Raw genomic sequence first — 12,793 nt, forward strand, 5'->3', positions numbered from 1 at the left:
TCTTCTTTCTTCTTTCTTCTTTCTTCTTTCTTTCTTTCTTCTTTCTTCTTTCTTCTTTCTTCTTTCCTCTTTCTTCTTCTTCTTTCTCTTCTTCTTTCTTCTTCTTCTTTCTTCTTTCTTCTTTCTTTCTTTCTTCTTTCTTCTTTCCTCTTTCTTCTTTCTTCTTTCTTCTTTCTCTTTCTTCTTTCTTCTTTCTTCTTTCTTCTTTCTTTTTCTTTTTCTTTTCTTCTTTCTTCTTTCTTCTTTCTTCTTTCTTCTTTCTTCTTTCTTCTTTCTTCTTTCATCTTTTCTTCTTTCTTCTTTCTTCTTTCTTCTTTCTTCTTTCTTCTTTCTTCTTCTTCTTTCTTCTTTCTTCTTTCTTCTTTCTTCTTTCTTCTTTCTTTCTTCTTCTTTCTTCTTTCTTTCTTCTTCTTCTTTCTTCTTTCTTCTTTCTTCTTTCTTCTTCTTCTTCTTCTTTCTTCTTTCTTCTTTCTTCTTTCTCTTTCTTCTTTCTTCTTTCTTCTTTCTTCTTTCTTCTTTCTTCTTTCTTCTTTCTTCTTTCTTTCTTTCTTCTTTCTTCTTTCTTCTTTCTTCTTTCTTCTTTCTTCTTTCTTCTTTCTTCTTTCTTCTTTCTTCTTTCTTCTTTCTTCTTTTCTTCTTCTTCTTTCTTCTTTCTTCTTTCTTCTTTCTTCTTTCTTTTTTCTTCTTTCTTCTTTCTTCTTTCTTCTTTCTTCTTTCTTCTTTCTTCTTTCTTCTTTCTTCTTTCTTCTTTCTTCTTCTTTCTTCTCTTCTTCTTTCTTCTTTCTTCTTTCTTCTTTCTTCTTTCTTCTTTCTTCTTTCTTCTTTCTTCTTTCTTCTTCTCTTCTTCTTCTTCTTTCTTCTTTCTTCTTTCTTCTTTCTTCTTTCTTCTTCTTTCTTCTTTCTTCTTTCTTCTTTCTTCTTTTTTCTTTCTTCTTTCTTCTTTCTTCTTTCTTCTTTCTTCTTTCTTCTTTTCTTCTTTCTTCTTTCTTCTTTCTTCTTTCTTCTTTCTTCTTTCTTCTTCTCTTCTTTCTTCTTTCTTCTTTCTTCTTTCTTCTTTCTTCTTTCTTCTTTCTTCTTTCTTCTTTCTTCTTCCTTCTTCCTGTATGTTCAAAATGAAATTATATAACCGATTTCCATAACTTTAAGATCAAATAAACGGTTTCAATATTCATAAAAATGTTTTGATTGATGTCCATATCCTACTTCCGGTGCTAGAAATACAGGGTCAATTTCAATTTCTAGAGTGTTTTTTTACCTTTTTTGTCAATGTCATTTACAAATTTTATGAATCCAGCAATCACTTGAAACTGGATTAATAAAATTGTTCATAAGTGACATTGCAATTGTGAAGTTAGTTAGTTTAGTTGCTGGCCACACGAACTGACTTCGGCTGACGTTCGTCGTATCCCGGTTCCCGTAGTATCGAAAATATAGAACTAAAATTCTAAAATTTAACTCATAACAATAACATAATGAATACGATTTGCTTTAGTATTTAGCTAGTTTTATATTTGATCAGTTTCTAATTAAGAAAACAGATTGAAAAAAAAGACATGAATACATCAATGCAATGAAAACTACGAAAACCCTACAATAGAGACTGGACTCGAACCCATAGCTATCTTCTATCCGGGAAATCGTTTCGCCAATTAAACTACCCTGTATGTGAAACACACGAAGAAACAGTGCAATTGAACAGATCATAGTGAATGCTTAACTGATATTCACTAACTTAGATTTAAATGGAAGGCCTCAGAGCCCTATACAAAATTTTTGAATGTCTTCGGACCCCACTTTCGTTCCGAAATTATATGATTATGTTTAACTGTTATTCAGAGCGGACAGCTCGAAAAACATAAATTCGAATAAAAACTGTTTCGATTTATAGTTTATATTATTCGATGAGTAAACGAATCGAGTTTCGTTATATCGATTCCCATTTCCCGACTCGATAGTATCGAACATATTTAACAAAATCTAACTTCTTTTTCTCAATTTAATATATTTGAGAATATGAATATGAGAAAACATCACTACACCACCAGGTGGATTAGAACAGCGTTTTCACTCATTTTTCCGTTTGAGCACTGCAAATAACTTAAGTTATTTATAACGGCTTCTCGCCAATATACCAAAACATAAAAATCATTGAAGATATTGATTTTTTTGGGAGGAAATGTCTATTAAAACGAATTATTCGCGAAAACTTTGAACGGAACAAAAACTTTTCGCATCCGACGCCCACTGTTTTCCATCCTCATTCCAAATTTGGTTTGAATTGATTTCGAACAAAAATTATCGACTTCTTGCATCAGTACAAATAAAAAAGGTTTGGATAGACATGAGTATCTAAACCAGTTATTACGGACCTGTTCTTCTACTAAGATAATATCTTAATTTCGGATCTAGAATGAAACATTAACTGCCTACGCTACCTGTTATATATTCTGTTATATAATCTAACAGTCCGCAGCACGAAGAAAGCCCATCAATTGATGTGAATCAAAAGGTCAAAAATTTCCCTTTTCTAACATGCCAATTCTATTCAAAATCCAAACAAAACTGTCAACCCTTTCAGAGTCACGTGATCACTAACCAGTGGTAGCACCCTTGTTATCGGCTTCCTTGCCTTTTTGCCGGCGCAAACAGGTGAAGGAAAACCGAAAGAGGCAAACCTAAAAATTCAGTAGTCGCACTTATCGGCCTGGTACCAATAATAACCTTCATCATCGTCACTTTTCTTTTTCTTTCCACGCATTTTAGCCAGCAAAGTAAAAGCCGGAAACCGATCGACGAGAAAGCAGACGTCATCGTGTATCAGCATTTGTTCCATTTGTTCCAGGGAGCAGAACCGAAGGCTCGGTTCTGTGAGGAATTGTAAAGCGCGCCTTTAAGAGGCGGTAATTCTATTGTATTATGTATGTGTATGTGTATGTGTTTTGGGCGCGATGAGGTGGCCTTCATCCGAAAATGTTGCGCTTGAAGTGAGTGACAGTAATTGGGATGGATACTGGAAAGTTGTTCGCTCCTGTTTAGTGAAGATAATGAACCGGTATTCGTGTACATATTAAATCCAATGATAAAGTGTTTACATTCTAAATCAAAAATTTGTAATCTTTTTGCTCTCACTGAAGAAAGAGATAAATACCAAGTAGCAAACGAAATAGCTTAGTAAATTACTAGTGATGGTAAATGTTTTAAACGTTCCCTTAGCAATCTTTTCCAATTAAAAACACATTTCGCTTAGTCATATACGGGTGCCGAGCAAAGGCGCCTCAAAACTCGCTCATTAATTAGGCCCAACATAACAGGTAATATACTACGTACAGCATACTAATCGGTGTAATCCTGTTCGGAGTCAAGCTGCAATCAAATCACGAGAGTGAGTGCAAATAGCGTGAAAAGTGGCGGTAGACCGTAGTTGTTTCGGTAACTGGCTGGCGTTATTGGCATCAGAGCAATACAGAGTGATGTTTTTGTGTTGATTGCAGCAAATTGAGACCTTTGGGGAATTTCGCCATCCTTTTGCAATCTAAATTTAGAGGAGTGAAAAAGGTAAGTGGCCAACGTTGAGTAAATTTTCGAGCAGCATTGGATTCGAATTGTGATTGTTGTAGTAACGATATTTTTAATAGTCTGTGAAATTGGATCGGAAAAGGTTTTAGTAAAATCCAAAATAATGAAATATTATTTAATTAACGAATGAAGGATCCACATTGAGTTAGCATTTTCATAATACCAAAAATGACCAAAATGATGAAACGTAATTGCAAGTGTTCTGCTGGTGTGTTATTGGTGCTAATGAAATTCAAACATTGAAGGATAATACCTACTCAAGACACGCTGCGTTAAGACGGGATAATTTGACTGCCCGAAAATGCCTCAGGAGTGTCATGCTCCAGTTCGGTCAACTAAGTTCGTGATCTTTGAAACGACATTTACTTTTACGTCCACCGTTTGACGTCATAAACATTACGAGCCTGTCTTTTGGATCAGAGTTATGTAGCGGTTATAATGGTTATCTTGGGCAATTTATTTAATCAGGAATTTCTTTTTTTTTTCTTCGTCCCGAAACAGACCGTGTAATCAGCACAACCGTACTTGGGGAGTATTTTTTCCGTCTGAAATTAAAGGCGGTGGTTTAAGATTTATGAGCGTTTGAAAACCATTAAATTAGGAATTATGCTATATTCGTTAGTTACGGTTTGCTTCTGGAAATTACGTTGATTTTTTACCATTCGAGCAGCAATCTTAAGTCTGAGCGATCTTCTATTTCAATGTCAGCTGAACTATTTGTTATATTTATAGATGTCAATTTAAGATTATTTGCAATAGCACGATTCAATGAAAGTAACACTTGTTTACGATCGTTAAAAATAGTAGTGTACGAAGCAATTCATATTGGTGAGCAAGGTTTTGTTTTTTGTATTACAGATTCCTCTCGAAGTTGGGTTTCTGATGAACGGTTGCCAAATATTAAAAAAAATTGCACTGAGCATTTTGAAACATCCACGTAACTTGTAACCCTAATTATAAAATTGAGATCGAGCAGAAAGGAAACAAAGAAAAAAAATTCAAGAGTTGTATGCAAGACACGACCGAGCGCGATTACATTAAAAATGAAATAATTCAAAGATTCCCATAATAAATACAATAATAAAGAAGATAGTGGATGCACTAAACTGTGACATATTACAAACCTACTCTACTTCAAGCGCTTAGATTTTTTTGCGTATGATAAAATTGACAATTGAATTCTTTCAGAACAATTGATTATATTCTATTTTGATGCCTTCAACAAATTTTTACATTGCAAAGATTTTGAAAAATATCCTTGAAATGGAAGTCAATTATGATGATTTGAAAGTTATTTAAAAGATCAATTTTGGATACGAACATCCTGAAGATATAAACCTGGACCAATGAAACTATTTTATACCATAATGATAACTTTCAAGAAAGAGTACGTACAAACTTACAAATACAAAAATACAAAATGTCCAAGTTCACATAGAAAAAAACCTGTTTGAATCCACCTTGTGGTGCACTGATGCCTTTCTCATATCTCACATATTCTCATATATAAAAATGTAGTATTCTTCAAAATAATTTTCTTGGATTCTTTAAAAACAAAACTAGTATAATCCATAGAGTGAAAAAGTACTCAGGTCGGTTAGACCGTCTCTGAGGAAAAGAAAAGAGGTACTTCCGAAACCGGAATCTGGAAACCGGTATGATCGAAGTTGGTTCGGGAAAAGTGACTGGGATTTTGAGTCTATGGGTACAATCTTCGGTCGTTCATCAAAAACCTAAAAACAAGGAAAGCCAAATTAATGTTTGGTCGTCTACTGACAATGACTCCCGATTGGAATAGTTTTGAGACAAGTTTAGAACTTATTTTACTTTTCATTATTTTATTTTACTTCCGGAATAAGAAAACGAGAACCAGCATAGCTGGAATCGAGTTGTTTGGGTGTCTATTGACAATGGCTACCGATTGGAACAGTTTCTAGGCAAGTTAAGAAATTTTGTTGCGTGTTTTGTTTCACCGCTTCGAGTGACGGTATCAAATTTTTAACACACTTTACCATATAATTCCAGAACCGGGGGTCGGATCCCGATGAAATTTGAAAGTTTTGTATGGGACTATAATACCTTTCATTTGAATCTAAGTTTATTGAAATCGGTCACGCCATCTCTGAGAAAAATTAAAAAGTAATTTTAAATAATAATTTTTTCACTAATCACCCTGTAACTCCGGAACCGGAAGTCGGATCAAAAGAAAACTCAGAAACTTTATATAGGACAATTGTGCCTTTCGTTTAAATCTAAGTTTGTGAGTATCGGCTAAGCTGTCTTTGAGAAAAGTAAGTGCACTTATTTTCATTCTGTTGCACGTATTACCCTGTAATTCCGAAACTGGAAGTCGGATGCGTATTAAATTCAGGAACTTTGTGTGGAGTTACAAGACCTTTCATTTAAATCTAAGTTCATGAAAATCGGTTCAGCCATCTCCGATAAAAGTGAGTGCAAAAAATGTTACATATATACATGTACACACACATACAGACATTTTGCGTACCCGACGAACTGAGTCGAATGGTATGTGACACTCCGGGCCTCGGTTCAAAAGTCGATTTTCACAGTGATTGCATTTCTATATGAGAAAGGTAGAAATGGGACCATCAGTTGATTTCTGGTGCGGATTTTACTTTTATAAACTCTACACGAAGTTTTGATTCGGCTGCGTTCTAACGTAGCTATGTTGACTTGCTCAGTGTTTCTCGATCGATACATATTAACAATTAGGTTTTGTTCTTTCACTATTGGTTAAGAAGGTGAGCTTTGCACTTTTGCTGCTGCTTTGTCAAAATCACGGCCGATTGGGAAGATTTATTTGTTTGTTGACAAAATAGATCTTGTTGGCAGCTGGCCAAATCGAGCTAAAAGATGATGTTGTCCGTATGCTTGGGATGAACGACAATATATGCTGTTCAGATATTCTTTGAAGAAAACTTGAGATGCCATCGTCGAAGATGGGACGAATGGTTTCGTTTTTAGATCACTACAGCAAATCGCTTGCCAAATCATGGCCTTCTTCGCAAGCTTGTCGGTAAACACAAACATGAATCTTGCGAAGTAAAACTAAAAATCTAGTTTGACGTATGTTTCGTCATCGATTGAAGTATAGCCTTTGTGTTTCGCCGAAACACCGTCGTACAAAAGTCTTGCACGCTTTTAGTGCACGGAATTTATCTTCGTCGGCCGGTTCAGTTATCCATTAAATTTGTATGACTTGTTTCCTTTTTTGGCAAGGATGTTCCGCACCGTTTGAAAGTTACCGTTGTTAGCTATGTTTTGGGTAGTCGAAAAATAAATGTTTTTGGCATATTCATATATGTGTTTGGCGTAACCCTAGCCAAACACAGCGCAAAACACAGAGCGAAAGAAAAATGCGACAGTACGCGACGAGAGCTTGATATAAAATAAAAATTTGCTAAAGACAACAACAATTTGCTCTATGCTGAACATGAAAACTCAAGTATAATGTACAAATATATAATGAACACGCCTCCGAAGTACGTGTACTTGGCATAAAAATAAACCGCTGACGATGGATATTATCGGAAAATCATGTCATACACAGATATTCTTTCCTTCGAAGCGGCAGTGTGGAAGAATTTTTCTCAGGTATTTTCAAAGTAAACTATACCTTCTTATGTGACTATCGGTCAGAACACAAGTATTACATGTAAATCGCTTGTCACCTACGACCATCAGCTGGCTTCTTGAGCATTGGTCGAATCTAGTGCCTAAACAATAAGTGTCGGGTGAGTTCAAGTCAGGTTTCGAGTACAAATACCCGACCATCTCTACTGTAATAATAGCAATATGACATACAAACTCTTCTGGAAGTCTTTTCCATCAATAACTTACGCCGAACCGATGGACAAAGACGTGCATAGTGAGCCATTGCCACCTATGATTCACTGTATAGAAATGAGAGCGCCTCTCTAGATAAAAGAGCGGAATCTAGTTAAAAAAATATTTTTTTTCGAACAAACTCCTGCACCAAATTATATGAATCTCGCTCATGTCGTAGCACTTCGTGAACCCATTTTTGGTTATTTCCATTCTATGAACAGTCGCAATCTGACCCAAGACTATTCAACTTCCAATGTCAAATTGGTTAGAAATCGTAGAAACAGTTTTGGGAAGATCCCAATCAGAAAAACTTCATTTCATTATCACTCGTGAAAAACTCAGTTCAAGAGATTTTCTAAAAACAAAACTCAGGGACGGAGAAAATCACATCCAAGATTTTCATTCACAAAATACATTCACAAACTCGGGACCTCGAAATTCACAAACGATTTTTTGTGTTACTAAAACTCGGTGACGAATTTTCATCCACAAAATATCACCAAAGGGATAATCAAAAGGGAAAATGTTCTCCGATGATATTTTCTCTACAATTCAGTTCAACACCGAAGTGATTCGTGCAATATTTAGTTATTATATTTCCATCAATAAAATTATCTCTACTGAATAAGTAAGCAACTAAATCGCTGGATGAGGAATAATGACTTCGTTATTTTCGATGCACGTAGGGTGCTCAATATGAACAACAAATTTTTTTCCACATTCCAAATAGTGATTATAGTAACGAAAAGCTGTTTTAATTCCAGCTGGTTGATTTCACTGCACTATTTAGATTAAACCCAATAAGACTATGTTTAGCATGCATTTGATTCATTGAAGTAACAGGAACGCAGCATTTTGCACGTCCCTAACACACTGAAGGCGCAACGTTGGAATGGCGCGTTTAAATTGGCGTTGCAATAACCTGCGCTCCTGATACTATTGCGTATGGTATTCACAGCACTTGCTACTTCCATTGATCATATTACTTAACCAACACGGTATTGCCGAATAAATCTCGAATGCATCACCACTATTGATCCACTTATCAACCACCCTACGAGCACTGAACATTTTCAGGAAGGTTCAGTTTTCGTTCATTTTTTGCCATGTGAAACCAGTTTCAGTGAGAATCGCGAAGGCAAAAAAAACAGTAGACAAATTTTCTTCAGTGAGTTTTCTGATCGATGATTTGTCTTAAAATCACTTGTGAAAAAAATTCAGTCTGGTTTTTCCAACATGGCGTAGAAGCAGGCCCGTACCCAGGATTTCGTTTCGGGAGGGGCCCGAAGATAAAAAAATAATGTTACTGAAGATTTTTGATGTACCTAACAGATCGGCTGAAAAGTTCGTATCGTTTCTATGAGAGGGCGCCACTAGAATTAAATCCATACCATTTTCAGTTAGTACCAACCTTCAAAAGATATGTGTATAAATTTGACAGCTGTCTCTGTCTGATTATTAGTTTGTGAGATATTGCATTTTGAGTGAAGCTACTTTTGTTATTGTGAAAAAAATGGAAAAAAAGGAATTTCGTGTGTTGATGAAACACTACTTTTTGATGAAAAAAAGTGCCGCCGATACCAAAAAATGGCTTGATGAGTGTTATCCAGACTCTGCACCGGGCGAAGCAACAATTCGTAAGTTGTTTTGCAAAATTTCGTACTGGTAATATGAGCACCGAAGACGATGAACGCAGTGGACGTCCAAAAGAGGCTATTACCGATGAAAACGTGAAAAAAATTCACAAAATGATTTTCAATGACCGTAAAGTGAAGTTGATCGAGATAGCTGACACCCTAAAGATATCAAAGGAACGTGTTGGACATATTATTCACGAATATTTGGATATGAGAAAGCTTTGTGCAAAATGGGTGCCGCGTGAGCTCACAATCGATCAAAAACAACAACGAATTGATGATTCTGAGTAGTGTTTGGAGCTGTTATATCGAAATATAACCGATTTTTTTCGTCGATATATAACAATGGACGAAACATGGCTCCATCACTTCATTCCGGAGTCCAATCGACAGTCAGCTGAGTGGACTGCACGCGATGAACCGAACCCAAAGCGTGGAAAGACTCAACAATCGGCCGGTAAGGTTATGGCGTCTGTATTTTGGGATTCGCATGGTATAATTTTCATCGACTACCTTGAAAAGGGAAAAACCATCAACAGTGACTATTATATAGCGTTATTAGAGCGTTTGAAGGACGAAATTAAAAAAAAAAACGGCCTCATTTGAAGAAGAAAAAAGTTTTGTTTCATCAAGACAATGCACCGTGTCACAAGTCGATGAAAACCATGCTGAAATTGAACGAATTGGGCTTCGAATTACTCCCTCATCCACCGTATTCTCCAGATTTGGCCCCCAGTGACTTTTTCCTGTTCTCAGACCTCAAGAGAATGCTTGCTTGTAAAAAATTTTTAAGCAATGAAGAGGTAATCGCTGAAACTGAGGCCTATTTTGAGGCAAAGGACAAATCGTACTACAAAAATGGTATCGAAAAGTTGGAGGATCGCTATAATCGCTGTATCGTCTCTGATGGCAATTATGTTGAATAATAAAAACGAATTTTGGCAAAAAAATGTGTGTTTCTATTAAACGATACGAACTTTTCAGCCGAACTGTTAATTCTCGGTGTTCCTTTTATGGGTGTTTTAATAGACACTTTAAAGTTTTCCACTGGAACTGTTATTGTATTACATTTCTTTACGTTTACTATCTTGTTATTTCTGTAACACATGTCTGAGACCTTCTAAATAATTATATATTTGTTTTTTGATTTCGGGAGGGGCCAGGGCCCCTCGCCCCCCCCCCCCTCTGGGTACGTGACTGCGTAGAAGAATTACTTTTTCATTTCCAAGGTGAGATTGGATAACTGTCTGTAACTGATTGGTGAGATTGGACAACTGATATAAACAATTAATGGATTAGCGATGCTTTCAGGTATGGACAGAAAAACGAAAGCAAATTAACGAAAGTTTCCATGACCAGTGAACAAAGTGTAAGCTCAAAGTTTGATCTCGTAATCCACGACTCATTCACCTCTGGAGATTGACGGACCTGACTAGCTAAGTTTTGCCACGTTTGCAGCATAAATCACGATTGTCTCGTCCAGGGACATCAGCTGTTAAACGAAATATGAAATAAAAGCTTGATGTTTCTGTTCGATACAAAATATACACGCTATGCCAACCTTGCGATGCACGTAGAAACTTTCATTGAGAAGCTAGACCATTGGAAACACGCAGGACGGGGATAATGCTGGATGTGCAAAGTACAAACCTTTTCATTCACTGGTCGTTATCCCAGTTGATTCGACCGTAAGTCGAACGAAGGTTACAGTAAGCACCTATCCATGCTGGCCCTTTCGTCTATGTTGAACCTCTCAGAACCATCAGCACCGCCTCGGGTGGCACAGAAGCGAAAGGGAAAATCTATTAAGGAGATTTCATGATGTTCCATAATTCATTGCTGGTGGCGAGTGTCACTGTTTGGTGTCGGTATGGTATGGCACGATGCTTCAGCTTCCGTCACCGAAACGGGTCACCATTCGTTGTTTCGGGGTGAAACTTGATCGTATTCACGTGGATGACTCACCTTGAACTAACCTGGTGTGGGAGTTTCAGTAGATTGCAACTGTAAAGAGCGCTGCGTCCTGCCACAGTGCAGCCTTTGGGAGGGCGGTTCGAAAAACAAAGTGGATACAAACGGCGACACTTTTTCATACTTCGCCTCGTTCTAGTAAGCTCATTCTCATGAAAAGAAAGAAGAAAATTTGCAGTTTTCACTTGCCGGATAACAACTTCCCTACATTAACTACAATAATGATAACAATAGCACCAGAAACTCAAATAACAACCGAAGGCTTTTAGCAACAGAAATGATTCGAATGGATGAAGTCTACTGCCAAATGTTTAGAGACTCAGGTTGACTCATAATTCCACATGAAAAACTGTTTAAAAATTTATGGTGCTATTCTACGGTATTCAAATTAAGGAACATTATCTCGAATATCCATATCGAATATCGATAATGATACAGAAATGAAGCTACTTCAAACTGACCATAGATTACTAACGACATATTCAATTAGATGTTGTTTTAAATAACAATTGTTCATGCATGACATTTCGCCACTCTCGCTGTGTGAGAATAGAGAAGATTAATTTTGTAGCAAATTCGAATCGACTGGAATAATTATTCAATAGGCCGGATTATGTTCTTATAATTTTCCTGCTCCCGCGTCACCCGGCTACACAATCAAAACGTATAAGAGTGGTCTGGTGCAACCAATGCTGCAGAGAAATTGCCGGAACGATTGATATTATGAATTTTAATGAGACAATAATTGGCAAAGAAGTACTGGGATAATGGAGAAAGCTAATCAAACGTACATTTGCGCATCTGAGGGAGTAAACAATTTCTTCTGGTAATCATCGAGACTATTGAAACCTGTTTTCAAATTTTTGAACAATCCGAAATTGTGGTAAAATTATTGTGTAAGATTGGAGCCACGCTCAAGGTCCATCAGTTCGTACTCTTATGTCGTTTTCGCTTGAGAAAACTGAAACTGACCCAGGGTAGTTTCATCAAACAAACACTTTTCATGAAACTGTGTTGATTTCGCACTTAGCAACGGGGGTTTGAGCAAACCTGATATAACAACCAGGTTCGAAACTGGCTCGATTTTCAGTTCAACAACGTTAAAACTAGGTTCGAAACTAGCTTCAAACAAACGGTTTGACAGCGGTTAGGGTGGAAACTGGGTTAGGTTTGGCATCAAGCGAAAACGACATTAGTAAGTTCGATTGAAATCTCTGCTAGTTGACCTTTCCATTTTGCGATTAATCGTCATTTAATAAGTAACAAAGAATTAGTAGCTGCCAAACCGTTATTTTAATGTATGTAGTTGCTTTTAAGAAATTATTTACAAATATATACCGCGTAATTTGATTCTATCCCTAATTGTTCATGGTCTACTTTGACAAAAAATATAACCATAACTTTTTTTTCTGAAGAGATAAAAAAATTTTTTCTTCGACAAACTTTTAGAACTATTACAAATAATTTACTTTATCAAATATACCAAAAGTGTTGGTCGCACCGTTACGGATATACAAAGCGTTTTTGTGGCAACCCCCTTAAAATCCATTTTTTATTCATAACTTTTTTCAAGTTATTTTTTTTATGCATACTTTGTTTGGAATAATTGAAGAAAACAAAAAATCCCATATTTTTGTTGAAGGTAGTACATAGGTTTGTTGTTTCCTGGCAAAGTTATACAACATTTTACCTTTTTTTACCTATGATAAAACCTTACACCGAAGCGAAATATGCAACTTTATGCAGCTGATTTTTACCAA

The 12,793-nt window shown here is 36.2% G+C and overlaps 1 protein-coding gene across 2 annotated transcripts in view; it reads left to right on the plus strand.

The window, feature by feature from the left end:
* The window catches only part of LOC131434863 (uncharacterized), a 351,398-nt gene that overhangs the window by 72,516 nt on the left and 266,089 nt on the right, over positions 1 to 12,793 (plus strand). Inside the window, exon 2 of one of the 2 annotated variants that reach the window (XM_058602083.1) lies at positions 2,764 to 3,555. The exons of the other annotated variant lie outside the window; for it this stretch is intronic. The gene's annotated coding sequence lies outside the window, so the exon portion shown is untranslated. The remainder of the gene's footprint in view (positions 1 to 2,763; positions 3,556 to 12,793) is intronic. 2 annotated transcript variants of the gene reach the window in all.

This window comes from Malaya genurostris, chromosome 3 (assembly GCF_030247185.1).
Source record: "Malaya genurostris strain Urasoe2022 chromosome 3, Malgen_1.1, whole genome shotgun sequence".
Classification (NCBI taxonomy): domain Eukaryota; kingdom Metazoa; phylum Arthropoda; class Insecta; order Diptera; family Culicidae; genus Malaya; species Malaya genurostris.